Raw genomic sequence first — 26,978 nt, 5'->3', positions numbered from 1 at the left:
AACCTTACTTCTGACATTTCCTGAATTTTGAGTGCTTGACTTTGCAACCTTAATATTCCTTTAACATGGTGTTTTAGATGGAATACTTTATACACTGAGAAATATTCTAACAGAAGTGTGAGAATCTGTTTGTCATTCTACATGCAGTAAAAATATAAAAAAGCAATGAACACAAATACCAACATGGACGTGTTATTGTTTCTTTTTATTAAATTACTTTTATTGTAAAACATGGCCTCTAGTTTATCATAAATTTCCACTGAACGGCAACTATTTCAAAGTCTAAAAGAAAATTACTAGGGATATAAAAGTATGATAGCACCAGAAGAAAAAAAATGTTTTACTTTTTAAAATGAAAATTAAACTGTTAACACATACTAAAAGCTGCTGGCAATTTTTAAAGGTGCTACACATAATTTTTCTGGGTTTCCACAGCTTTAAATAGAACTCCAACAAGAATAAACCCATAACTTTTTTTTCTTTGCTGTAACAACTCTCATTCTCTCAGGATGAAGTGGATCTGTTTGTGAAGGGCTGGAACAAGACCCACTGCATCATTTAAATCCTGCTTTGGGGCTATGTGGATCTAGTGGTTTACGCCTCAGTTCAGCAAAACACTTAAGCCCATATTTAAGTTCCTTTTACTTCAATTAGACTTAAGTACTTGCTTAATGGCCGTGCTGAAAAGGGAGAGACATGCTAAGAGTGAAGTACCTCCTCATGTGCACTGATGAACTGAGGCCGTAATCCAGACCTACAAAACTTCGGAATATTAATCTTTGAAATCTAGGAAATTTATCCTAAATTTTTGTATTAATTATCAGAAAAGAACTGTTTTATGGTTAAAGTGCAGATTGGCCCTTGATCCCAGTTTTGCCACAGAATTTGTGCATTACCTTGGGCAAGTCGTTTAATCTCATTGTGCTCCGTTTCTCATGTTAAAGTGGAGATAACAAAGTTTTTCCCCACCTTATATATAAACAGGTCCCAGATCTTCAGCTGTAATAGAGAAAGGGACAGAGTCAGACTGTGATTGTGATAGTGTAATTCCGATTGCTTGAGGGGATTTATTCCAGCTTTATATGTCTGTAATTAAGATCAAACTCTGTCCCATTGTGGATATATTTATCACTAGTATTGAATGTATCAAATGCTTTCTGGCTACAGTGATATTTTACTGTACTTTCTCTGAAAACAGACATTATATTCTTTCTCTATTTTGTATTCCTAAAGGCAATTTTTACAACAAACAAGAAAATGCAGACAGATCCCAGTGAATAAGGGACACTTATTCTAAAATTGTCTTCAGTACCTATGCAATTGAGACAGAACTCAAATTCACTAGCCTAAACAATGACTATAAAATCAATCATTCTTGTAATGGTGTATCTTCAAACCTACACTGCAAATGGACAGATAATATGTGAGAGGCAAATGAGTGTGGAATGGCGCGCACAACCAAAGCAGCACATCATGAAATGGACTCTGATGAATAACATCTGCTCGAACTTCTACACAGATTGCTGGAATATAAATACCAATATTGAAAGGAACATCCTGGAACAGGAGACTTTGAATGTCCCTCAAATATGTCCTTTTCAGCTTCAGTTGGGGGATAGTCTGTTCATATCTTCAGAAGCATCTTTTCAGTCACATGGGATGAATTTGGGGAATGTTTCCATGGAAGAATTTATTAGGTGCCCCTCAGAAGGCTTTCTTCAAGATCAGTTGATTTTTGGTTGCAGGTTAAGAGGGATGCACCAAGTTGACCCTCGGTGGCTCGGAGTTGGAACTCATTATTTTGCAGAAGTTCAGACCAAAGGACCACCGTTATGCAACCTGGGCCTTCGGCTCAATGTAACAGTGAAGCAGCAATTTTGCCAACAGTCTTCAAATGAACCCTTTTGCTCCAGGCATGGCAGATGCTTAAGCCATGTATGGGATGAGGCATATAACTGCCACTGTTCTCAACAGTATTCTGGAAGATTCTGCGAGGAGTTTGATGCATGCTCCAGTAAACCCTGCCACAACAATGCCTCCTGTATTAACACAAGAGAAGGAACTCTTGGGGATTCCTATGAATGTGCCTGTCCCACACAATTTGCAGGTAATATCCTTTCCCCCGCCCCCGCAAATAGATAGATAATATTTGTAGAATAATATAATGTTATTTTGTAAACTTTAAACAAACTCTTGAAACGAATGTAAAAACATAAATGCAGTAAATAGATCTCTTTTGTGAGTGTGCTTCTGATGGCCTATTGACACAATTACAGTACACTTGGTTAATGCTTTCTTATGGTAAATTTGTGCAATAATTTAGGACCAGATTTTGCAGTACTTATTGTGCCTGTTTTTTTGTGGAAGGTGCTGATTTGAACTCTGCTGAAATGTAAGGCTGCCAATTGCTTAGTCCTAATGACTTCAGTGGGAATTCATTCAAGCATTATTTGAACATACTGTTAAATATGCTTAACTGTTCTAGACTGTACTGGACAGGATTCAGCTATTGCCATCAATTTATATTGCCAGTATAGTTCTAATATTAAATAACCTGTATGGAAATGAGGAGTACAAAGATTAAAAGTCAGATATTACAGGTGTGCTTACACAGGTGTAAGTGAAGGAAAATGTCTCCCATAATGCTAACAAAACAGAATATTTGCTCAAGTGTGAATAATATCACAGCAACAATTCAAATGGCAAGCATAATTATATGGTATTTAGACCCATATACTGTAAAGTACAAGGAATTTATGATTGGTGCTGTAATTTCCAGTGAGTTGCATGTTAAGCAAAATTCATGCAAAAACTGATTCCACATTTGAGCAGTTTCTAGGATTTGAAGTTTCTAGGAAGTAAATATAAGCTATGTTCAAATAACTAAGAAACAAATAATGTATACTACATTAAAGGTTCAACAATAGCTCTGAATCAGTCATATGTCTGTATCTTAATATTTTTGGGTCTGATAGAAATGCATATAATTAAAGTTGCTCAACACTTCCCATTAAAACTGTTTTCAGTTGCTTATAACTTTTTGTGAGACAAACTATTTGGGCTGAAATTTGCAAGCTTAATATTCTATTCACATAGGTGTATGTGTGTGTGTGTGTATGTTGAAATTTGAGTATATAATTGACTCGTCATAAAAAGCTAACTAACTATTGTACTATGATTTCACTAGGTAAAAACTGTTCAGAAATAATTGGACAGTGCCAGCCCCATACCTGTCTGAATGGTAACTGCAGCAATGTTACTCCAAATACTTTTCTTTGTGAATGTGACAAAGACTTTACAGGTAAGAAATTCATTTTATTTTCTATGCTATAACGATAATTGTAAAGCAGAAATTTACACGAAACAGACTGAGCTGTTGTTGTGCAGTTTCCTAGTTGAGATCTGTGAGGAAAAGTTAATTTTAATCATAACTGAAACCTGTATTTCTCGTGTGAACTCAGAAGGAGACTACTTACGGCAAAAGGTGAAAATAAACAAATGTAAGGGCAGTGGCTCTCAATCCTTTCCATACTCGGATCCCCTTCCTATATATATATGGGTCTCCCCTTCCATTTTGGTAATATGCAAATGGCAGGGTGTTGCCAGCTACCTACCACCTGCTCATGGCCCCAATATTCAGAACCCCTAAGCACTGTTCCCCCTAAGCTGTGCGCGTGTGCGCACACACACATGGTGAAACAATGCACACACAAAAATTTGCACAAAAGCAGAAAAGTTTGCACAGAAGAAATTTTTTGCGCACACAGCCTGTCAAAAATTTGCACAGAAGAATTTTTTTGCACACACGGCCTGTCAAAAATTAGAGGGAACATTGCCCCTAGTTTAGACTGTCCATGACTTCTATTTTACCAGGTTCAGTGTATTTTAACTGCATGTGGGAGTGAAATAAGAAGAAAAATACTTCTAGAAATCAGCAGTCTGATGATCCGGTAGTGTTGAGCCTGAAGATAATAGACAATCACTCGCTCCCAATTGGTAGGGTCATGCTGGCTTTATAGCCTAGAATCTAGAACCTGAAATCAAGTAGTTATGATACTTCCATGAAAGAAGTACAAAGTGTACATCTAAAACCATGTCATTGTTATATTGACCAAAACAATGTCTACGGCCAACTTGACAGAGTGAGTATTTTATATTTTACAGAAGACACTGTACTTGTGCCAGAATAATAGCATCAGTAATAGTGAAAAGAGCAATCTTATCAGAATGACCCCATATATATAACCATAAACCAAAAATGAACTAGCTTCAAAGGATGGTATCACTTCCAAAAGTGTCACTATGCGTGGAGCATCAGCTTTTATAGGAAAAAAAAAAAAACCCTGACATCCGCAAATGGCAAGAACAGGGCAATTAGTAATTTGATTGGGATATGCAAGTGAACAAGGTATTCAGGTGAGTAAAAGACAGATATGGAGATGAATTTAAGCAGCAAGCTGCAACTTTATTAACTTAACAAGGGGGGAGGAACACTATCTACTCACCCACACAAACACGGCAGATGTTTGCTTTGGTCCAGTGCAAGGTTCAAGGGTTCTTACCATATAATCAATAACTTGGAGTAGATTCTCTTCAATCTGACCCATAGGGCTCAGCTTATTTCTGAACCTTGTTGCCACAAGCAAGTGGGGTAGAGGATAACAAGGAGGACTTCAGTCTGCAAAGATGTCAGATCACCCCTTCTCTACAAGCCATATCATAGGTCTCATTTATGTGTGGGAGCTGTCTCTTTTAGCCTTTATCCTCACTGGCCACAACTTGCCATGAAAACTAAACATTCCTATATGTATCTCCTAATGCCGATTCTTACACCTTTTAAACTAAACTGTGCTTCCAGTTTAGGGTCATAGGATTCAGTGTTTGCAAGTATTTAGGCAATTACCCAGGCCAGATTATTCCTGAGAATGTTTGTGTGTATCAGAAGCTTCTTGAATTATATTGAATGTTGTTTTTTCAATCTGAAAACTCAAAACACAAATGGATTGTTTGTTGTTTATTCAACCATTCAATATTCTCCTAGTTACAATTTATTAGCTAGCCATTTAAGGTGCATTTATGATATGTGGCCATTAACAGACACCAAACAATTAATAGTAAGTAGAGTCAGTAATTCCCCCTCCAAAAAACTATTGGCTGAAATTTGTTCTCTAACTATTAATTGAATGTATATGAATTTCTAATACATTTGCAGGATTGGCTTACCTGTGGTTCACAAACAACAATTAAAATTAAAAAGATTACCTTTGATGGATAATTTGTTAACAATGAAAATATCACTCAGCTGTAACTGGGATCCTCAGTATTTGTAGCACAGAATACTTATGATAAAGAGAATCTGATATTGTGATAAGAAAATATAAAGGATTTAAGCTTGATTCACCCTCAGGTTGTAGGAAATATTTTGTATCTTCAATACCTGTAGAAAGGCAACGTCCATCTGACTTACCAGGATGGATGTTTGGTGGGATTGTCAGAAGATAAACATCCATTTCAGGTCCTTCTCTGTTGGACTGAGCATTGATTTGGATGTCCTTGGGGCCTTTTTTCTCTAAGGAGGGCAGAATGATGTGGGAGAGAAGAGAAGAAGTAGCAGCTAAGGAGTTGAGTTCTATACCTTGAGCATTTGAGTCTCCTGGAGTCTCCACGTACTATTGAGAAGTGGGATGGATCTCTTCAGCCTCCCCTGATAGTCTGACTGGTCTATATAAAGGCCATAATGGGGCCATGACTGGAGCTGCCTGTCTCCTGTGGAGTGGGAGACCATGTTATCAAAAGGCTTTAGGCCATTTTTGCCAGGGCTTGCAGCATCCCAACTGCTTAGTTTATTGGGTGTCATTGGTTTGATGCATGACCTTCTGTCCTTTGTACTTTGAATTAGCTGATAACCAGTTTGGGATCAGGAAGGAATTTTCCCAAACTGTAGATTGGCCTGGTTAAGTGGTCTTGTAGGCTTTTTAGGAGGCTTTTTGTTTTGTTTTTCTTTTTTGGTTGTGTGCCTTACCAAAACCACTGTGACATATCATGTGGTGATGTTGTAGCTTGTTGGCAGTGATCGGTATAGTAGCTTAGTTGGCAGGGGCCAACACTGACGTTCAGAACTAGGGGACAAAGTTGGGCAATGTTAAGGTAGGATGGTACTTCAATTTTAAAGATGAAGAGAGGAGCTTCTGTGAGAGGTTCTCATTTCTTTGGACAAGGAGAAGGCATTGCCAAACATTTTTGGACATCTCTAGGGGCAGTGCTAAGGTGGCCATATTCACTTTAGTAATTGGTCCATAGGGGAGGTTGTATATTGCATGGGACTATAGATTTTTGTTAGTTTCAGGTGGTGTTTATATCAATGATGTGGCTGTTGGTTAACCATATTACTTTGTCTGTGTCTGTTTGCTGGTCATGCCTGTATCAAGCACTGTAAACTTTAAGTAGTGCAGGTTGTCACCAGCACTTTCAATATAAGAATTTGTACCTCTATCATGCCTTTTATTCAGCCCTACCCAACCTTGACACTGGGAGGAGGAGGAGATGATGATGATACTTTTATTCGGTTATCTCAAAGTATTTTATAAAATTGTTGAAAGAGAAGTTTGTAAATAATTTGCCTTTTAAAAGCAGGAAATTCACAGCTAAGTTTCCAACACCAACCTCCCCAGTGTGACTTCTCACCCTCCTCCTCTAGATCAGCCCCCCACCCCTTACTCCATCTGGACCACAGGGAGCAACACACGCACACTGTGTTCCCAACTAAACAATTTATCTGCCCACCACATATGAACCAGATACTATATCCAGACTACCTAACTACTACAAGATTATAACATCATACCCTTCATGTGTGGTTCAGAGTCAGGAATAGATACTGGGAATCATGGATCCCTGTAATCTGCTCTAACTAATAGAAAATATTTCCCTATAGGTTTGCTCTTAACACAATTTTTCAATATATTTTATTACAACTTTGAGGGAGTTATCTGATGCCAACAATGATTATTTGTCATAAAAAATAGGAAACATTATGGGCCAAGTCTTCAGCTAACATAAATCAATGGAGTTACACCAAGTAACTCAAGCTGAGTGTCTGGTTCAATAGATTTTACTTTTCTTATATTTCTTATTTTGGCACAGCAATTTAACATCTGTGTTCAGTAACCTATCTTTTAAAAAGTACCTAAGAGTTGTAATGATCTTCCTGCATCATATAATTAATTCTGTCTTCATTAATAGAAAATTGGCATTGATTAATCTATTGCTTTCAGTAGTGATAAAGTGTATGTCTCTAGTACTTTATAACACATAATTACTACTGGAACAATATAAGAAAGATATGTTTCTTGTATTTTACAAAACAGTCATTACTGAATAAAATAGCTTTGGATTCAGGATCACTGAGCTACCCAGTGTGCTATATATCAGAGTTGGCTAACCTGAACTAATTTTCATCTTATTAAGTTATCGTATCAGGACAAGTTCCAGTAACCTCGGCATAACCAAATTTAAATCAAGACCTTGGAGGAGTAAATTATATGTTGTGCTGACTCACAAATCCAATATGTCAACTAATAACCCTTTAACAAACTGAATTCTGCAAACTGTTAGAGAAGTTGGGGAAAGTTACCAAAAAAGAGAAGAATGAAATAATTAGCTCAAAATCCAAACATTGAAATTGTCCCATTATAAAAGGAGGATTAAGAATGACAGCTCTAAACTAAACTCTGAAATAGGTGTCTGTACAAAAACATTTATGGTTGCTGTGCAGATTGAGTGTATTGTTTATGATTCTGTTGGGATGTATACTTGAGGTGTGATACAGTGAACAGTTTAGTTGATGAAACTCCAGCCAGAGGAATGCCCAAAAGGGCTGAATTCAGCAGATGTTTTTTCCTGGTCTTCCCTGAAGTTCTGCAAAGCATGAATATTGCCGGTGCTGGCACTGCCCTAGCCAAATAAAGAGCCGGAAATAAAAGTTCATCATACCTTTCAATCTACATTGAATTCATTGCAGAAATATTTTTTTCTAGCCCTTCAAACTTTTATTTTGATTTAAATAAACTAGAAAAATAATAAAGGCTGCTAGAAACATTGGGGCTGAAGTTGGGACCACTGTTCATTTTAAGTTATTTAAATAAAATAAAATGAACTAGTTTGCTAATAGCTTTTCAAATAGCAGAATGAACTAGGTTATTTTTATTATATTCTTTGCTATTCATTGATAAATCAGCAACATTCAGCCACCTGCATGGCACTTAGAATACAGAGTAATGTACACAGATCCTATCTTCATCCTAACAGTTTATTGCACATGGTTGGGCCTGTGTCACTCTCATCTACTCACCAGTAGCAACTGCTATATTTGAGGCATCAAAAACTTTTTTATAACTCAGATTTTTCAAGTTAAAATCTTTCTGGAATATTCCTGTACAGGGATGATTTTTCCGCCTGCTAGATTGTTATTGTAGTCAGCCTTCAGTTTGTCAATATAGAAAGAAAAAAACAACATTTTCTATTGGTTTCATTTCAAATTAGTGTTTTTAATAAGCTGATTTTCTAATGGGGGAAACAAAGCTAAATTCACCAAAAATTACATTATCAGTAATAAAATATTTTGTACTTAGACCAAATAGTGCTTTTATCAAAAAACTTCAAAGTGCTTTAAAAATTTTAATTAAGACTCATGATCCTTCTGTCAGGTAGATATTTCTATTTCTGTTTTACAAATGAGGCAAGTGAATGACAGAGTTCACCAGGCAAACCTGGGTGGACACAGGACACAACTTTAACTTAAGAAGTAGCGCTATACACCTCCTAACCTTACATACCAGACATTTTATTGAGTCCAGTGTAGGGTTACAGATGCTATCTTGTAACCAATAACACACAGTAGACCCTCTTCAGACGACCCCCCCAGGGCTGGGCCCACTTCTGAATCCCCTCACCTTCCCCCACGGGAGGGAGGGTGGGGGTAGAGGGTACGAAGGGAGAACATCAGTCTGTGAAGACTTTAGGTCGCCTCTTGTCTTTACCGGCAGAATTTCTATTAGCCATATCCTGGATCTCACTTATTTATGGGAGCTGAACCATTCACTCTTTAGCCACACTGAAAATCATCCACAACTTGTGACAAACATTCCTAGATTATCTCCTATCAGTAATGTTCTATTCTTACACTTTTTAACCTAAGCTGGCCTTCACAATGCTGCATAGAAGATGGAAAACTCTGTATCCATGCCAGTTTGGCTAAATGGAAGAAAATCTTTCCTGATCCTAAACCAGGCAATCAGTTAGACCCACAATATCCTGGAAACACAGTTCAGTATACCTCAACTAGATGGAGGGAATGCAGGGTAGCAAGATGGCTCCTGGACATCTGGGAAGGCTTAAAATTGGTAGCAGTGTTGAGAGCTAATTAGCTTCCCCTACTCCCACTCCTTGCCTGGCCAAGAGGAGGCAGAGTCCCTCCCCGGTACAATCTATTGTGATAACAGTACCTATAGTTTTACCATAAGGGTGAGCTCAACTGTGAAAAAGTTTATAAAATGTCACAATAACCTATAACAATAAATGGTGATGAGAAAAGATGCCCAAGGGAGACACACTGAATTATTCCAAACGAAAAGACCTACTGATATAATTCAAGGATTGTATTAAGATCATGTTTGATAAACAAGAGATATGTGGAACGGTAAATTAATAGGCCAAAATTGGTGTGCTGGAGATTAGGCCTAACTGGTGAACAAAACAGTGAGGGAACAGGCTATCACTCCCTTTTAGGGCCCTCAAAGAGATTTTTTGGGGAATAATGCTGACTTAACTTAAAGAGGGGGAAGGAGCAAGCTTTACATGATGGCTGAACCCCCACCATTGCCTGGGTCCCCGGGATCTAATGTGACAACACTGAGACTTTTGGGAGATGTCCTGCTCAGGCCAGAGAGAGTGACCCAGATGACAGTGCCAGTTCCAGCTAAATCTTGAACACCACCTGGGATGTGAAACTTTCTCATGCATGCGTGCGTGCACATGTGCACTCACCAGTGTGTCCTTTTCCTTTCCCATTTTATTTCCTCTTTCCTATCCTTTTCCTTTAGCCCTCTGTCTAGTAAAAGTCTGGCTCAGCCAGTCAAGACTGTATACTTTGCAACACTGTTGTGAGCCTGTTACCAGAAAGAGGAAGCTGAAAGAAGTGCTCTAAACAGCTCAGTGCTGGTACAAATTTGCAAGGTCTCAGGTGGCGTATAGGAGCTTGTGCTATGCCTTTGTTTTTCCAGAAGTGAAGTTGCAAGGGAGTCAACACCAGAGTCAGAAGGTGCCTTTTCTATCTTTGCTATTCTTTCCTCTCCCCATTTGTGTGTTTGTCTTGCTTTGTCTTCTAGGAAAAGGGATTAGACTTTAATAGCAGCAGTAACTGCTTCAGTCATTTTCAACTAATTTCATCTCTTTCCCTAAAAAGGACAGTGATCAGAATTTATAAGATGCATGGGGGGGGGGGGGAAAGGGAGTGGGGGAAGCTTCCTTCTAAAATCTCTCTCCAGCTAACAGGAAAGCAAAGACGGGATGTTAAAATGAAAGCCTTACTTAGTACTTTACATTTCAAATGCTTTAGTCTTCCCTCTTATTTTCTGTATGTTTTAATAAAAGGTTTAAAAGTTTAATAAGGTGTTTACTCTGGTATCAAGCAGGCTGAGGTCTCTGTATATGAAACCATAAACCTTGTTTAACATTTTTTAATGTTGGATAGTGACAGGGTCATGTTAACACCTTTTGACACTTTTGGGCCCATTTATTCCATCTAAATTAATACAACTCCTATGTACACTTTGAACCACAAGGAGGGGCTCAGCTCTCAGTTAGCCATCACCTCCACGCAGCTCCCAGGAAGCGGTTGGCAGGACCCTGAGGCCCTTAGGCATAGGGGCAGCCCAGGGGGTGGGGTGTCTCTGCAAGCTGTAACCAGCACCAGCTCCATTGCAACCAATGGGAGCTGTAGGGTGGGGCCTGTCAGTGTGGGAAGTGCACAGAGGCCCCTGGCCACCCCTGACCCTAGGAGCCAGAGTGAACTACCAGCCGCTTCTCCACAGCCACCACAGGTAAGCGCTGCCAGGATCCCACCCCTACCCAAGGCAGGTCCCTCTGGCTCCTAGGCTCGGGGTAGCCAGGTGGCTCTGCCCATACCCGCCAGCCCTGCTCCCGCAGTTCCCATTGGCATGATGAGAGCTGTGGAGCTGGTGCTAGTGGCAGGTGCAGCATGTAGAAACACCTCCGGCCACCCCTGGCCTAGAACACAGAGGGACCTCATGGTCACTTCCCGGGAGCCACCTCAGGTAAGCACCGCTGGGATCCCACCCCCGCACTTCCTCCCTTTGCTCCAGCCATCAGGTCAGGAGGCGAGCGGTGGGCGGGGGTTCGGCCGGGGCAATGGGGCATGTATGGCATGGTCAGATGCACACTGGTACGCCTGGCCCTGTGCTGCCAGCATGCCCGTTCCTATTGGGTGCAGGCCCATGCTACACCACACAGCTCCCTGACCTGGTGCCCCCCTGACCTGTTATGCCCAGCGCCCCCCCCCGACAACCCTTCCACCACAAATGCACAGTGCCCTGCACACCATCACCCTTGCTCAGTGCCCCCGCCTGCCCACAGCCCCACCACAACTGTCCAGCACCCCACACAGGACCCACCACTCCTTAGTTCCCCAACACACATAGATCTACCCATCCCCCACTACCTAGTGCCCTTCCCCACAGCCCCCCCACCACAACTACGTAGAGTCCCACATAGACCCCTAATGCCCAGTGCCCTGACACCCACAGATCTTCCCCACTGCCCAGCGCCCCCCAACAGGCCTCCCACTGCCTAGCATCCCAAAACACACAAACCTCTGCTACTGCCCAGCGCCCTCTACCCCCTCACAGCCCAGCACCCCACCACAGACTTCCCGGACACTCACTTCCCCATGCCCAGCCCCCTTCCCTGGTCGCACTAACTAGCTCTGCTGGGAGGTGAGGTGACTGTCAGCTGGGCTGAGCTAGCAATGTGGCTGGGGCTGGAACTGGGATCATGCACCCCAGCTTCTTCTGGGGCTTCTTCTGGGGGCTGGAGCTGAGCCCATGAACTCCTCGTAGGGGCTGCAGCAGGGGTCTTATACACGCCTCACAGCTTCCTAGGGTTGTGCGTCCCCCTCCCATGTCTCTGGTCGGGGCTGCGCACCTGTTGCTCCTTTCCCCCTACCCCCCATCCCCCTGTGTGTCCTGATATTTTACTCTTGCGATCTGGCTTCAGAGGGGTAGCCATGTTAGTCTGGATCTGTAAAAGCCGCAAAGAGTCCTGTGACACCTTATAGATTAACAGACATATTGGAGCATAAGCTTTCGTGGGTGAATACCCACTTTGTCGGATGCAGGTAGTGGAGATTTCCAGAGGCAGGTATAAATATGCAAGCAAGAATCAGGCTACGGATAATAAGGTTAGTTCAATCAGGGAGGATGAGGCCCTCTTCTAGCAGTTGAGGTGTGAACACAGAGGGAGGGGAGACTGCTTTTGTAGTTGGCTAGCCATTCACAGTCTTTGTTTAATCCTGAGCTGATGGTGTCAAATTTGCAAATGAACTGAAGCTCAGCAGCTAAAAAACTTCAGGACCAGACTTCAAAGAGAAACTACTTTTCCATTACTGTTCTTAAACTAAGGACAGTCCTGTATTTTGTTGAATTTTCCTTTATTTCCATCATTACAAGATTGGCTTATTCAAAATACTAACTTGAAATATACGAAAGGGAAATGATTGTCTTTGCATACTGAAGAACAAATAGTCAAAATGATCATCCCAGAGATAGAAACTTATCCACATACATTGTTCAATGAATACTTTGATAAAAAGGCTAAATATATCTGAAAACATTCACAATAAATAATTTTACCAGCCCAGATGTGGAACATTGCTTCATTTCTGGAATAGGACCACCAGCTGTTTTTACATAGCCTTCCAAAGAATAATCAAATGGTCATTATTTTTCATTTGCTTGCCAACCTGGGCTATGTATGACGAGGAAATCTGAAGATAAAAGGCTCTGTGTTCTATTATTATCTCAAATATGTCTCCATTGGAAGGGCTGAATTTTAAGAAAATGAAAAAGAAATCCAAATGGCACGTGTAACAGAGAACATAAATGTGTTTTAAATAGTTGAACTCGGATCTGAAAATGTACTTTATACACTGTGTATAGATTTTGTAAACTGATATATTTTGAAATTAGTGAAACTGGAAATGAGTATATAACTCTACATTTATGCAGGTATGTCATAAATATAAAGGGAAGGGTAAACCCCTTTGAAATCCCTCCTGGCCAGGGGAAAGCTCCTCTCACCTGTAAAGGGTTAAGAAGCTAAAGGTAACCTCGCTGGCACCTGACCAAAATGACCAATGAGGAGACAAGATACTTTCAAAAGCTGGGAGGAGGGAGAGAAACAAAGGGTCTCTGTCTGTGTATATGCTTTTTCTGCCGGGGATAGACCAGGAATGGAGTCTTAGACTTTTAGTAAGTAATCTAGCTAGGTATGTGTTAGATTATGATTTCTTTAAATGGCTGAGAAAAGAATTGTGCTGAATAGAATAACTATTTCTGTCTGTGTATCTTTTTTGTAACTTAAGGTTTTGCCCAGAGGGGTTCTCTATGTTTTGAATCTAATTGCCCTGTAAGGTATCTACCATCCTGATTTTACAGAGGTGATTTCTATTGACTTCTATTTCTATTAAAAGTCTTCTTGTAAGAAAACTGAATGCTTTTTCATTGTTCTCAGATCCAAGGGTTTGGGTCTGTGGTCACCTATGCAAATTGGTGAGGCTTTTTATCCAACATTTCCCAGGAAAGGGGGGTGCAAGTGTTGGGAGGATTGTTCATTGTTCTTAAGATCCAAGGGTCTGGGTCTGTAGTCACCTAGGCAAATTGATGAGGCTTTTTACCAAACCTTGTCCAGGAAGTGGGGTGCAAGGTTTTGGGAAGTATATTGGGGTGAAAGACGTTTTCAAACAGCTCTTCCCCAGTAACCAGTATTTGTTTGGTGGTGGTAGCAGCCAATCCAAGGACGACGGGTGGAATATTTTGTACCTTGGGGAAGTTTTGACCTAAGCTGGTAAAGATAAGCTTAGGAGGTTTTTCATGCAGGTCCCCACATCTGTACCCTAGATTTCAGAGTTGGGGAGGAACCTTGACAAGGTATTTTTAAGTTAGGCTAGCCTTTAGACTTTTCTGCACAGACGTTCTAAAATTCTTATATATGCAGCATTTTGGTTTCATGTGATTCTTAGATACATCATTTCCCTCCTGCAGGGGGTTGAAATAGATATCACTCAGTGGCAGATGTTTCACTGATTGCTGTAATGCTCTTTATAAATGCGACCATAATTTCTCCATTCTTTGTCACCCTTGGTGATTCTAAAATCATATGCTGACTGCCTAGGAATGACTAAACACTACTTAAAAATATAACTAATTTCTACTGAAAAGTCTTTACATTTCCCCCCCCAGTTTTCATATTAAAAAGTATAGGATGAATGAAATGGGCAGAACAAACTTCTGGAAGCAATGCTAACCCATAAACAGTGTCCTTCAGATCATTCTTAGTGAAGTTAGCATATGCTTAACTTTAAGCCTGGGAATAATCCCATTAAAGTGAATGGGACTGCTCACAGACTTAAATTTAAGCATGAGTTTATATGCCTTGTTGGGTCAGGCCTTAGCATACAAGTGTACCCAACATTTTGCACATACATTGTTTTTCAAAATCTGACCCTAAATGTGTTTTATGCACATTTTAGTTTTTACTTTACTCTCAGGCAGGATCCTTCTAGTATTATCTCAGGCTTTATTTAGCAAAAAATATATCCACGCTTAAGCTACTGATTAAAGTGTGCAATATAGTAAGATATACTTGAATTGAAACTAGTGGTGGGTGAAATTCAAAAGGTCAAGTAGTAGTTCTTCATTCATAGAACATCAGGGTTGGAAGGGACCTCAGGAGACCATCTAGTCCAACCCCTGCTCAAAGCAGGACTAGTCCCCAATTTTTGCCCTAGATGCCTAAATGGCCCCCTCAAGGATTGAATTTGCAACACTGGGTTTAGCAGGCCAATGCTCAAACCACTGAGCTATCCCTTCCGAGCAGAGCAGAGCAGAGCTTGGATACCTCTCTCAATTCACAGAGTTTTGGAACCCATGTCTCTTGCCTAGCGAGTGCTCCTTAGTTGATGGCAAGTCCCTCCATCATAACAAAAGGCCAAGTGCAGTTCCACTATCCTTGACTCCCATAATCAGGGTAATAACAATTTATTCTTCCTGCCCCAATAACAGAGACACTGGGGATCCCACAGCAGCCAAAGTGACCATTTGGGCAGTTATGGCCTCATTCTAGGCAGGGTGCGTGTGCCTATGCAAATGAGATCAGCCCCTGAAGTTCTTTTCCATAACTTGCCACCCCTCACCACCAGATATCAGGGTGGAGCTCGTCCTGACTCTGCTTACATATATACATGCTGGAACAAGATTCACCTCTCCCTCCCAGTAATAATAATAATTAATAAAACCTCTGGTTTCCCCTGGTCAAACTTATTTTCATGCAATAGGATTGTTTAAATCTGTAATAACTCCATAGATGTTGAAAGGTGCAACCATCCAACTCCATCTTGTGGCAGAGCAGGTCTTTAAAACATCTTATTTCAGTTTAGAGTTGGTCTCTAACAGATACACAATAATATTTAATTGCTTGAAGTGTTCAATTAAGATTATAGATGGCTATATTTATTAGTTACGAAGTCAATAGATGTATATTACTGAAAGATTAATATTTTAAGTTAGGTATCTGATTTGGAAGGTTCTTTTGGTGAGCTTTGAGTGGGCTTAAAAAAAAAAAAAAGAAGTTGCCTTGAATTTTACAAGCACATTTCTAGAAAGTACACTGAGGGCTGTTTAAAACCAATAATTTTGGTTTTACTAAAAAAATATTCCTCTCTGGTTGAAAATGAATGATAACCTTCTACAACAGGACCTGCAGTTATGAAAATCTAATTTGTTATATTTATATAACACATCCTCTCTAATGTGTATCACTTTCTGATATACAGTGCTGCATCTTAATCATTTATAAAGAACGTTCATATGTACTTCTAGCTCACCAACTGAATCAGTCCAAGGTAAGTTGTGTGACGGCAAGCCATTAACCTCTGACAGCTGCTATATGGTCTTAGTTAGTTCCCAGTGGAAAAACGTTCTCTGCTCCAAAGAATACTATTTCGGTTGTCATTAACTGTCATGCTTAGCAGAAAGGGTAAGTCTTAAATGGGCATGCTGAACAACCAGTAAACCCCAGACATGATCCTACATGTCAGAAGAGAGACACATTAGCACAGTATTGTGCGAAAGCTTGTACTGGTGCGACCACAACTCCTGATAACGAAAGGACTTCAGTCTCTCCTGGTGTCAGACTGACACCTTTCATGATTGCTACATTAAAAAACCTAAGCCACTAATTGAAGAAAAGCTTTCGTTCAAACTGTGAGCAACATTAGTCACGAGAAACAGTCTTTATAACAGGTTTCAGAGTAGCAGCCGTGTTAGTCTGTATTCGCAAAAAGAAAAGGAGGACTTGTGGCACCTTAGAGACTAACCAATTTATTAGAGCATAAGCTTTCGTGAGCTACAGCTCACTTCCTCAGATGCATATCGTGGAAACTGCAGCAGGCTTTATATATACACAGAGAATATACTCTGTGTATATATAAAGCCTGCTGCAGTTTCCACAATATGCATCTGAGTCTTTATAACATCCACCTTGATGTCAAATGCCTTTTCCTGTCAGCATTCTAAATATAAGCATTCTGATACCATATCATTACTGCAACTGTGGGTGAAGTAATTATTTGAATTTTTTAATTATATAGAAACTATGCATATTTAATAGCTTTTTTTAGGACTGTCATCCTAGAAAAAGAAAACATAATCTTTAACCTGTTCTTATCTTCTACAAACTGTCATAGTGAGGAATTAGATTTTTTTTTTAACTTAAAGTATTCTTATGCCATACACATGGTTGTACAAAATTATCCAAAGTTGAATCAAATACATTTTAACTGAAAGCAAGTTTAAGATTATTGATTTTAACATCTCATTTCAGACTTCCAAGTGGTAAATGACATCATATGAAAACAAAACAAAAACAAAACTATCCAGAATTAGGCAAGATAATTTTCACTACATTTCTATATATATAGTTTTCCCTTAAATACAGGTTGCTTATTTCCTCGGCTATTCTCCAGCTTAGAAATTAGATTCATCACTTGGCATGTATAGCATTGCAGTGACAGTTGAGGCTGCAAACTGCTGTGTTTTAGAAAAATATTTTCTTTTTGAACTATTAGCTAATGAAAATGTCAGATATTAGTATCAATGAAAAGTAATGTTATTAACTAGTCTGTGAAGTCATGTCATGACTCTCAGAAGATGCAGGCAATTTTAATAAATTTGAATATTGCTTATATATAACTATATTTAAATGAAATGTTGACCAAAAAAACCTGTAAAGAAACCTCTGATATAAAAGGTTGTCTTACCCCTATGGGCAACACATGAAGATATACATATATTACTTTGCTGTTTATGGTTGAGGAGCTGTTTCTTATAAGATGAAATAATTAAATCATCATTTTTCTTTCAATATGAACCAAATTATTTTAAAAAATTCTGTTCATGTCACTACCAGAGTGACGTTTGGAAGCTTTACATAATATGAACAGGAATAGACCACCACCATGAATTTATGGTCTGTTGGAGGTTTGCCTAAGTGAAGACTGGAGGAATGGGGTCCATATGAACAAAGTAAATACTTTTAGGGTATGTCTTCACTGCAGAATTTATCCAGGTCTGGACACCCAAATATGGGAGCCCCTGTTTAGCCAAGCCTGGCTGTGAGCCTCTATACTACTAAGTTACACTCGGGTCATATTTGTGTCATTGCACTGCAGTGACCTGGATTAGGCAGTAAGATTTCGGGGGCATATCCCATGACTCCTTGTGCAGTGTTAAGCTGTGTCACGCTATGAATTGTTTTGCAGTGTATTGTGGGAGAACTTGTTTGTCCTTCCCAGACCCGTAACATTTCTTAGCCCACCATATCATAGCTTGATGCTCCAAAACTGCAATCAAGACCCTGTTTCGTCACTTATCTTGAGTAGTTCCTTGGGATTACAGGATGTTGACGGAGAACACTGAATCAGGTAGTTTTCAAGTGTTTATCTACACTCTCCACATTTACATTTGGGGGTTGTTCCCCAGCTTCCACTTGGCCATATTGTCACCCGTCTTTGCACCCCAGCTGTTGCTTGATTTAGAGTATATTTTTGTTTTTGTTTGAGGTCAATGACTGGAGGGAGTTCTGAAGGGACCAGGTTCCCAAAGATCAATGAGATTTTCTGCCATTTTGTTACTCTGTAGTCTTCTACAGTGATATTTTGGAATAAAGAATTTTCAGAGGCAAAGCTCCTGGACTTCCATGTCTTGAGTGGTGGAATGTGCTCATGCAGTGGATGTCTTGGATCATGCACCGTTTTTTTCTTTATTTAAATGAAGGCATCCTGCTTCACTGATGGTGGTGCAACCAGCACAAAGCAATATATCAACAATGTGGGAACTGGTTTCAAAGTCACTCTGGTGATCCTACAGGATTGATTATTAGTATCAATTTTGTGTGCATGGCTCAAGAATGACCATACCAGGGCACAGTACTCCACAGTTGAGTAACACAGGGTGAGATTGGTTGCTTGGCGTGTTTAGGGATCAGCTCCCCATTTTGTTGCCATTGTTGTTGTTGGCCAGTTTCTGGAGTACACAATTTCTGGCATTCAATTTCTTTTTCAGTGTGTGCATGTACAAGTGCTCTTTCAATGTCAGCATTCGGTCTAATGTGAACTCAAAGTATACTGGGTGTTCATAGGGCTCAAGGATTGTACCATCCCTTGATATTTGGAATTTTCAATTTGTCTGATAATGTTTCATGTGCAAGGCACACACTTGTGCATTCAGATTGGCATTTGGGAACCATGTGCAATAGTATTTTCCAAGTACAGCTGCGGAACCAGTTGGAATGCACTCAATGTCCTCAAGTCTTTTTGACTGGGTGGCAATGCAAGATTATCTGAATAAATGAATCTTTTCACATTGGGGAATTCCAACTGTCATACAAATATACGTGAAATAACAAGGTTGTTAGTACAGAACCTTTAGGCAATCCGTTCTGCTGAGTATGCTATCTACTTTTCTGACCATTCACCATAGCCAAAAAAGTCAATTCTTGAGCATGAAGAAAATGATCTGCACCATCTTACTATTTCTCAAAACTTTTGCTGTTTAGAGGTAAAGCCTTCCCAGTCAGCTTTTCTAAAGTTGAATATCCGAGAGTCCTTTCTTTTCCTGGGTTGAACTTCAGCATTTGTTGTCACTTGCTCTGGTCTATGCTGTGATCTTAAAATCACTTGCATGACCTCCCTTCTGAAGTTGCCTGGACTTTCAGAAGTGACAAAGGCCAAGTCACAATTGTACCCCTTATTCCGTCTTGCACTTTGTAAGGTACATTTGTTCTTGAAGTCATATAGCAAGGTCAAATTATTATTGTCATGTGCTTCTTCTGTATTGTTATAATTTTTGTGGTATCCCAAGGTGGTTTTAACCCACCAAAACAGTAAACTAAAGCAATTCTGGCTTTGCACACTCCTCACTTCTGTCCACAACCTCCATTCCAGCAAGTGCAGGACGACTAGCAGTGGCTCCAGATCTTCCTAAAGGAAGCACACCTTCATAGAGCTCTGTGAGGCACTTGCCAGGATACACAGATGAGGGAGGCTATGTCAGATTAGAAGCAGATTCCTGCTTTACAGATTCCTCTTTACAAATCAATGGCTAGCCACGTTAGTGTTAGCAAGTCAAGTGTTGATGCTGTGGAGATGGAGGCTTGTGAGGCAATTATTGCTGTGGTTTATATTGTTAATGTCCCAGAGATTATAGCTGGCATTCAGAATATAGCTTTTTTGAAATGTACTAGGGCTATCAATGGCCCTTTGTCTGTTTCCCACAAGGTGCACATGAACATGTCAGACAGAATGGATGCTGCTCACTTGTTCTTCAAACCACAGAGAGAAGTTAATGAATATGAAAAGTGGAAGTACTAGTAGGGTGTATGGTGCTGGGTGTCTCAGGAGATGTGATGCTTATCTATTTGGACGGGAAAGTACTTTATTCCCTTCCAGTACTAGGGATATCACTAGGTTTTCTGTTCCCCCTTGTATTTTAGGGGGCCCATCCTACTCTTTACTGCCCTGACTCCTACCCTGTTGTAAGGGTACCTGGCAGAGGAAGGTCTAACTACATGTTGAGTAACTGCAGATGATAGTGTTTTAGAATATTATTTGGCTGACTGAAGGCAAGAATCTGCTCCCCACAAATTTTTTTGGATGACAGTTTGTGTTATTGGAGCAAGCTGTGCGCTGCACAACATATGTAAGGATAATGGGGAGAGCTTTCATGAGGAGTGGGTTCAGGAGAGTGTTGGTTTACAGGCCCAGAGCACACAACCAGAAAGTGGACCTCTGATAATTGGGGCTGGGTCCAGGAGAGCAAGGGAATTATAGGTTGTCCTGTGTGCCCACCTACTTTATTTGGATGGGGAAATGTGATGTGCAGTAATGTTTGCCTCTATATACATATCACTTTATCTCTTGTTATTATGAGGCTTTATTAAAAGCTTTGATTTTAAACTTTCTGCCTCTTCTTTGTTTTCTAAACACTTACATGATGGCTTGTGCATACAAATAATTAATTACAAACAAACACAGGCAACCCAGCTGCCACTACACAGAGCAAGGGTGGGGAAACATTTTGGCTTGAGGGCCACATCTGGGTATGGAAATTGTATGGCGGGCCATGAATGCTCACGAACTTGGGGGCTGGGGTACGGGAGGGGGTAATGACTCCAGCTAGGGGTGTGGACTATGGTGCGGGGCCAAAAAAGAGGAATTCAGGGTGCGGGAGGGGGATCCGGGCTGGAACAGGGGGTTTCTGTGTGGGGGGAGGACTCCAGATGGGGGTGCAGGTTCTGGCTTGAGGCTAGGGAGTTTAGGGTGCAGGAGAGTACTGCGGGATGGGACCAAGGGGTTTGGAGGGTGGGAGGGGGTTCAGGGCTGGGGCAGGGGTTGGGGCATGAGAGGAGGTCAGGGGTGCAGGCTTCAGATGGTGTTTACCTGAAGCAGCATGTCCCCCTTCCAGCTCCTACACAGAAGCATGGCCAGGCGGCTCTGCGTATTGCCCCTTCTGCAGGTGCCACCCCTGCAGCTCCCAGAAGCAGCAGCATGTCCTTCCTCTGGCTCCTATGCAGAGGCAGCTCTGTGTGCTGCCCTGTCTGCAGGTGCTGCCCTGCAACTCCCATTGGCTGCAGTTCCCAGGCAATGGGAACTGTGGGGACAGTACTTGGGGCAGCATACAGAGCCCCCTGGCTGCCCCTACATGTAGGAGCCGGAGGGGGCACATGCCACTGCTTCTGGGAATCATGCGGAGCCATGGTACGTGCAGAGCAGGGCAAGCCTCTGACCCCGCTCCCCAGTGGGAGCTCAAGGGCCAGATTAAAAGATCTGATGAGCTGGACATATTTTGCCTATTCCAGACATAAAGGCTGTGAATGTTAAAAAGTGATAATTACAGTGTGCAAACAAAAGCAATAAGAACACCACTGAATGAAACATATCTAGATATTGTATGTTGCCACTGTACCTGTTCTCCTCCCCTGTTTCATGGAAATAGTGTGAATAGAATGCAACTATTCTAAGGATGCATAGATTCATTCATCTTCCTGCCCAACCCAACAGAGTTCTCTGTAGCTGCATTGGCTGAAGGATGTGGAGATGTCTGTACCTGGGTTGCAGGCAGTTGGTACTGCTACAAGTTTTGGTTGATGGTATGCTGCCTGAAAGCCATCAGACTAAGAAACTGCTCAAACAGTTCCCTCTGCTTCTGTCTCTGCTTCTGCTTCCACATCACTCTGTCATGCTCAAAGTATTCCAACACCAGTCTCATTCCCTCTCCCAGTCTCTTGCCTTCTTCTCTCTGCCCTGCTTCATCAGTAGTCTCTGCACTTCTAGGTACTGGTTAGAACTATGGCCAAAACCCTTCTGCATGTCCTGTAGCAGATTGATCCCGCTTCTTTTTCTTTTCCCTAGATGATTCAGGGTCCTCTCCCCATGGGGCATAAGTGGGTACCTCACTCTATCAGAGGTTGAAGGATCTGCAAATGTAAAGAGCTTTTTTATCCGGAGAAAGAAAGAAAAGTTTATCCCCTTTAATGTTATGTGACACAGCAAGGCCACAAGTTGCAACTTTTATCACCTTGGTATGCCTTGATCTGATCTCTTCACATTGGGCTGCTCAGGAGGAGATGCATTTTTGGTCTGGGGGAACTATATACCAGAGACCTTTTTACCTGTCATGGTCTCAACATTATTTCAGGAAGTGGAGGCATTACAAGACGTTAATTTGGTGGAGATTCCAGATTGGAAGAAAGAACATTTCTTCCAGGCCACTAGTGGAAGAGAATCTATGGCTAGGAGATATTTTGTTACCTGCTGGCAGATCAGTAAATCAATTACTGGAGAGGGCTAGTAAGCTACAGGGTGATGGTGGTGGTGGTCGGGAAGAGGGTGGTATGGGGACTTCTGGAGGAAGATCCTTTTAAGATAAACAGAACAAACCTACAAGTTAAGTCTGATTCTGATCCTATTGACTTAAATGGGAACAAGAACAGACTCCAAGTATGACCTAACTCATTGTACCTTGGGCTATGATCCTATCGAATATCACAAGCTAGATAAGGATAGCATAGGCCGGCACTTGGATGGGAAACTTGCAAAAATTGCTTATGAGTTGGATGAAGCTCTGCTGGTAATTGAACAGGTGGCACTCACTTAACACATGTTAATAAGTAATACTTAAATCTCTTATTTTTAAAAAAGTTGTGAAATTTCTAAATTTCAAAGTTGTATCAGTTTAATTAGGTTTGAAACATATCTATTTTTCATTTTAACTACACTTATGGACATTTTTATTGAAATAATTATGAAAATGATTATTGAAATTGGTAGTTCTTCAAGTGCTTGCACATGTCCATTCCATTTGATGTGTTTGAGTGCCAGTGAACTGGAGCCAGATAACTTTTTCTATAGCAGTAAATATTGGGGTGGCTCATGTGTGCTCTGCATACTCATGAAAGTATAAAGGGTTGGAGCTGCCCTGTCCTCACCACCCAGACAAAACACCCAGTTCCTTCTGACCACTCAGCAGTTGCAGTGTGTGTGAGCATCTCACACTTCTCATATTTCCTTTTAGAAAACTTTTTCTGAATGTTTTTTGTAATAGTTAGAATACTTCTAGTGGTACTTTAGATTTTGGTTGGACATATTTTACGTTCATTTTTCTTTGAGCTTTTGGCTCAGGACTGGGGCAAGCTGAAGTCCTAAGGCTTCAAGTGGTTCTGTTTGAAATAAATCAATGCCAGTCAGTAAACCATATTCCAGCTGCTTCAAGTGTCTGGGAGAGGAACACATCAGGCAAAAGTGACCCATTTGTACATTGTTTAAAACTTGAACTGAGAAACTAAGGGAAGTTCAGCTTCAACATATTCTGATATAGACACCTTTGTGCCCCCATTTGGTACCCAGCCATTCAGTGTGGGGGGGATTCAGATTTGAGTCTTTCCTGGAGCAAAGTGCCAGACCAAGTGGCTCCCCACATCAAAGGGAACCAGTGAAAATAGAGAGTTCTCCATCCCCAGTGTTGCTTGAGTACCAAAAGAAGTCCAGCACATGACCTTCTTTTTTGAGTATTAGGGACTCTCACAAGAAGTTGAGTACTGAAGTTCGAGCAGTTTCAATGCGGTGCTCTCCAGTTCCACATTCTAGCAACATTGAGTCATCAACTACACAACTACAGTCGAGACTGACTCCATTGTCTGAACCTTCAGAAGTGTCAGCTTCTTTTCTGATACATATTGCTTTATTGGTATCAACATTGCCTGAGGTGTATGTGGCTGCCAGAGGCCTTCTGTGCTTATTGGTACTGGACTCACAGATGCAGAAGGAGATTGGTAGTGGCTTCTACCAATTCCAGTCATGGAAGTATTGGCTCCCACTCATAAGGTACTATTGGCAACTGACCTTGTTGGTACTGTCTGGTACTACTGATTCAGTTCACCAGACAAAACACACAGTGCCAATTCACTTCTGTTCCCCCTTCCTTGTCCCTTTTCAGGGACCACTCACACAAGACTGTACTGATTCAAGAAGTTCAGTCTCTATTGCAGCTGAGGGTTACAGAAGACGTGCCTATTCAGTGTGGGGGAAGGGATTCTATTCCCACTGTTTTCTCATTCCAATGTCTAAAGGAGGACTCATACCTATTTTAGACCTGTGAAACTCAATAAATACATAAAAATATAGGGTTTTTTGGTTCCATTCCCTATCTCACCATAACTGGCTTTTTAACCTTGACTTTCAGGATGCATGCTTCCATGTGGCTATGCACTAGAGTCACAAGAGTTTAAGGTTGATTATACATGTGTTCATTATTGGTTCATAGATCACCATTGTGATCATCTAGTCTGATTTCCTGTATAACACTAGCCATAGAACTTCCCCAAAATAATTCCCAGAACATATCTTTTAGCAGAACACCCAATCTTGATTTAAAAATTGTCTGTAATGCAGAATCCAAGACAAACCTACCTAGGTAAATTATTCCAGTGGATAATTACTCTCACTGTCAAAAATGTATGTCTTATTTCCAGTCTGAATTTGTCTAGCTTCACCTTCCAGGCATTGGATCGCATTATACTTTTCTCTGCTAGATTGAAGAGCCCAATATTAAATATTTGTTCCTACTTAGAGTGTAATCAAATTACTTCTTAACCTTCTCCTTAACCTTCTCTTTGTTAAAATGAACAGAATGAAAGGCATCTGTTATATCTGACTCTGAAAAGGATTTTGGGGTCATGATGGATAATTAGCTGTACATGAGCTGTACATGAGCTCTTTGAGTCTATTACTATAAGATATGTTTTCCCACCCTTTAATCATTCTCATGACTCTTCTCTGAACCCTCTCCAGTTTATCAATATGCTTGAATTATTGACACTGGAACTGGGAACAGTATTCCAGCAGCAGTCACATCAGTGCCTGTCATAAGTATAAAGGAAAGGGTAAACATCTTTAAATCCCTCCTGACCAGAGGAAAAAACCCTTTCACCTGTAAAGGGTTAAGAAGCTAAGATAACCTCACTGGCACCTGACCAGAATGACCAATGAGGAGACAAGATAGTTTCAAAGCTGGAGGTGGGGGAGAAACAAAGGTCTTTTCTGTCTGTGTGATGCTTTTGCCGGGACCAGAGCAGGAATCCAGGTCAGAACTCCTGTAAAGAGTTAGTAAGCAATCTAGTTAGATATGCGTTAGATTCTGTTTTGTTTAAATGGCTGATAAAATAAGTTGTGCTGAATGGGATGTATATTCCTGTTTTTGTGTCTTTTTGTAACTTAAGGTTTTGCCTAGAGGGATTCTCTATATTTTGAATCTGATTACCCTGTAAAGTATTTACCATCCTGATTTTTTACAGAGGTGATTCTTTTATTTTTTCTTTAATTAAAATTCTTCTTTTAAGAACCTGATTGCTTTTTTTTTCATTGTTCCTAAGATCCAAGGGTTTGGGTCTGTGTTCATCTATGCAAATTGGTGAGGATTTTTATCAAGCCTTCCCCAGGAAAGGGGATGTAGTGCTTGGGAGGGTATTTTGTGGGGGAGACGTTTCCAAGTGGGCACTTCCCCTTTTCTTTGTGTAACACTTTGGTGGTGGCAGCTTTTAACCTAAGCTGGTAAGAATAAGCTTAGGGGTCTTTCATGCAGGTCCCTACATCTGTACCCTAGAGTTCAGAGTGGGGAAGGAACCTTGACAGTGCCAAATACAGAGATAAAATGACTCCTACTTGAGATTCCCGTTTATTCCCAAGAGTCCCAAGATTGCATTCGCTCTTTTGGTCACAATGTCTCTCTGGGAGCTCATGTACAGCTAATTATCCATCATGACCCCAAAATCCTTTTCAGAGTCAGATATAACAGATGCCTTTCTACTGTTGCTAAGAGTGATGGCCAAACTCAGGCAAGAATATGCTGTTCTAATTTTGATAGCACCAGCCTGATCTCGATAACACTGGTTCTCTGACCTGTTGAACTTCTCATTTCAAGAGACATGGGTTGCCAGGACCATGACCAAACTCTGCATCTGAACCCTATCAGCCTGCATCTAACTGCCTGGATGCTCAATGGTTAAATCATCATGAAGCGGCCTGTTCTGTTGAAGTTAAGAATGTTTTTTTTAAATAGTAGGAAGTCCTCTACCAAGTACTCTCTTCATGAAATGGAAGAGATTCTGTCTTTGGTCCCAGCAGAAAAATACCTCTCCTTCACAAGTTCCCATTCAGTTTTATTCTGAATTAGCTGCTTTATCTGAAAGAGAAAGTTCTTGCAGACAGTTTCCTGAGGGTTCATCTGGCTTCTACCTCTGCATTCCACTCTGTTATAGATTGGAGATCTATTTTCTCCAACCCTAAGACTATGAGATTCTTGAAAAATTTGGACAGACTTTTCCCACCTACTAAAGATCCAACTCCATCTTCAGATCTGAATTTGAGTCTCTCTGGACTGATGGGAACCCCTTTTAAGCCTATGTCTAAGTACTGATTTTCTCATCTCTTGATGAAAGTAGCATTTTTCATAGCTCTTAGTTTAGCTAGGAGAGTTGCAGAATGTCAGGCTTTGTTGGCTGATTCTCCTTTATATGGTCTTTTACAAGGACAAAGGTAGACTCATCCTCACTCCAAATTACTTACTAAAGTG

General features: G+C 40.7%; 1 protein-coding gene across 1 annotated transcript in view; it reads left to right on the top strand.

The window, feature by feature from the left end:
• Nucleotides 1-3,268: 3,268 nt before the first annotated feature.
• EYS (eyes shut homolog) overlaps nucleotides 3,269-26,978 on the top strand; it is a 1,492,075-nt gene continuing 1,468,365 nt past the window's right edge. The window contains exon 1 of the mRNA XM_084624916.1: nucleotides 3,269-3,301. The gene's annotated coding sequence lies outside the window, so the exon portion shown is untranslated. The remainder of the gene's footprint in view (nucleotides 3,302-26,978) is intronic.

Source organism: Lepidochelys olivacea (assembly GCF_965140295.1).
Source record: "Lepidochelys olivacea isolate rLepOli2 genome assembly, chromosome: 3".
In the NCBI taxonomy this organism is placed as follows: Eukaryota; Metazoa; Chordata; order Testudines; family Cheloniidae; genus Lepidochelys; species Lepidochelys olivacea.
This window is presented reverse-complemented; position numbering and strand designations above follow the sequence as displayed.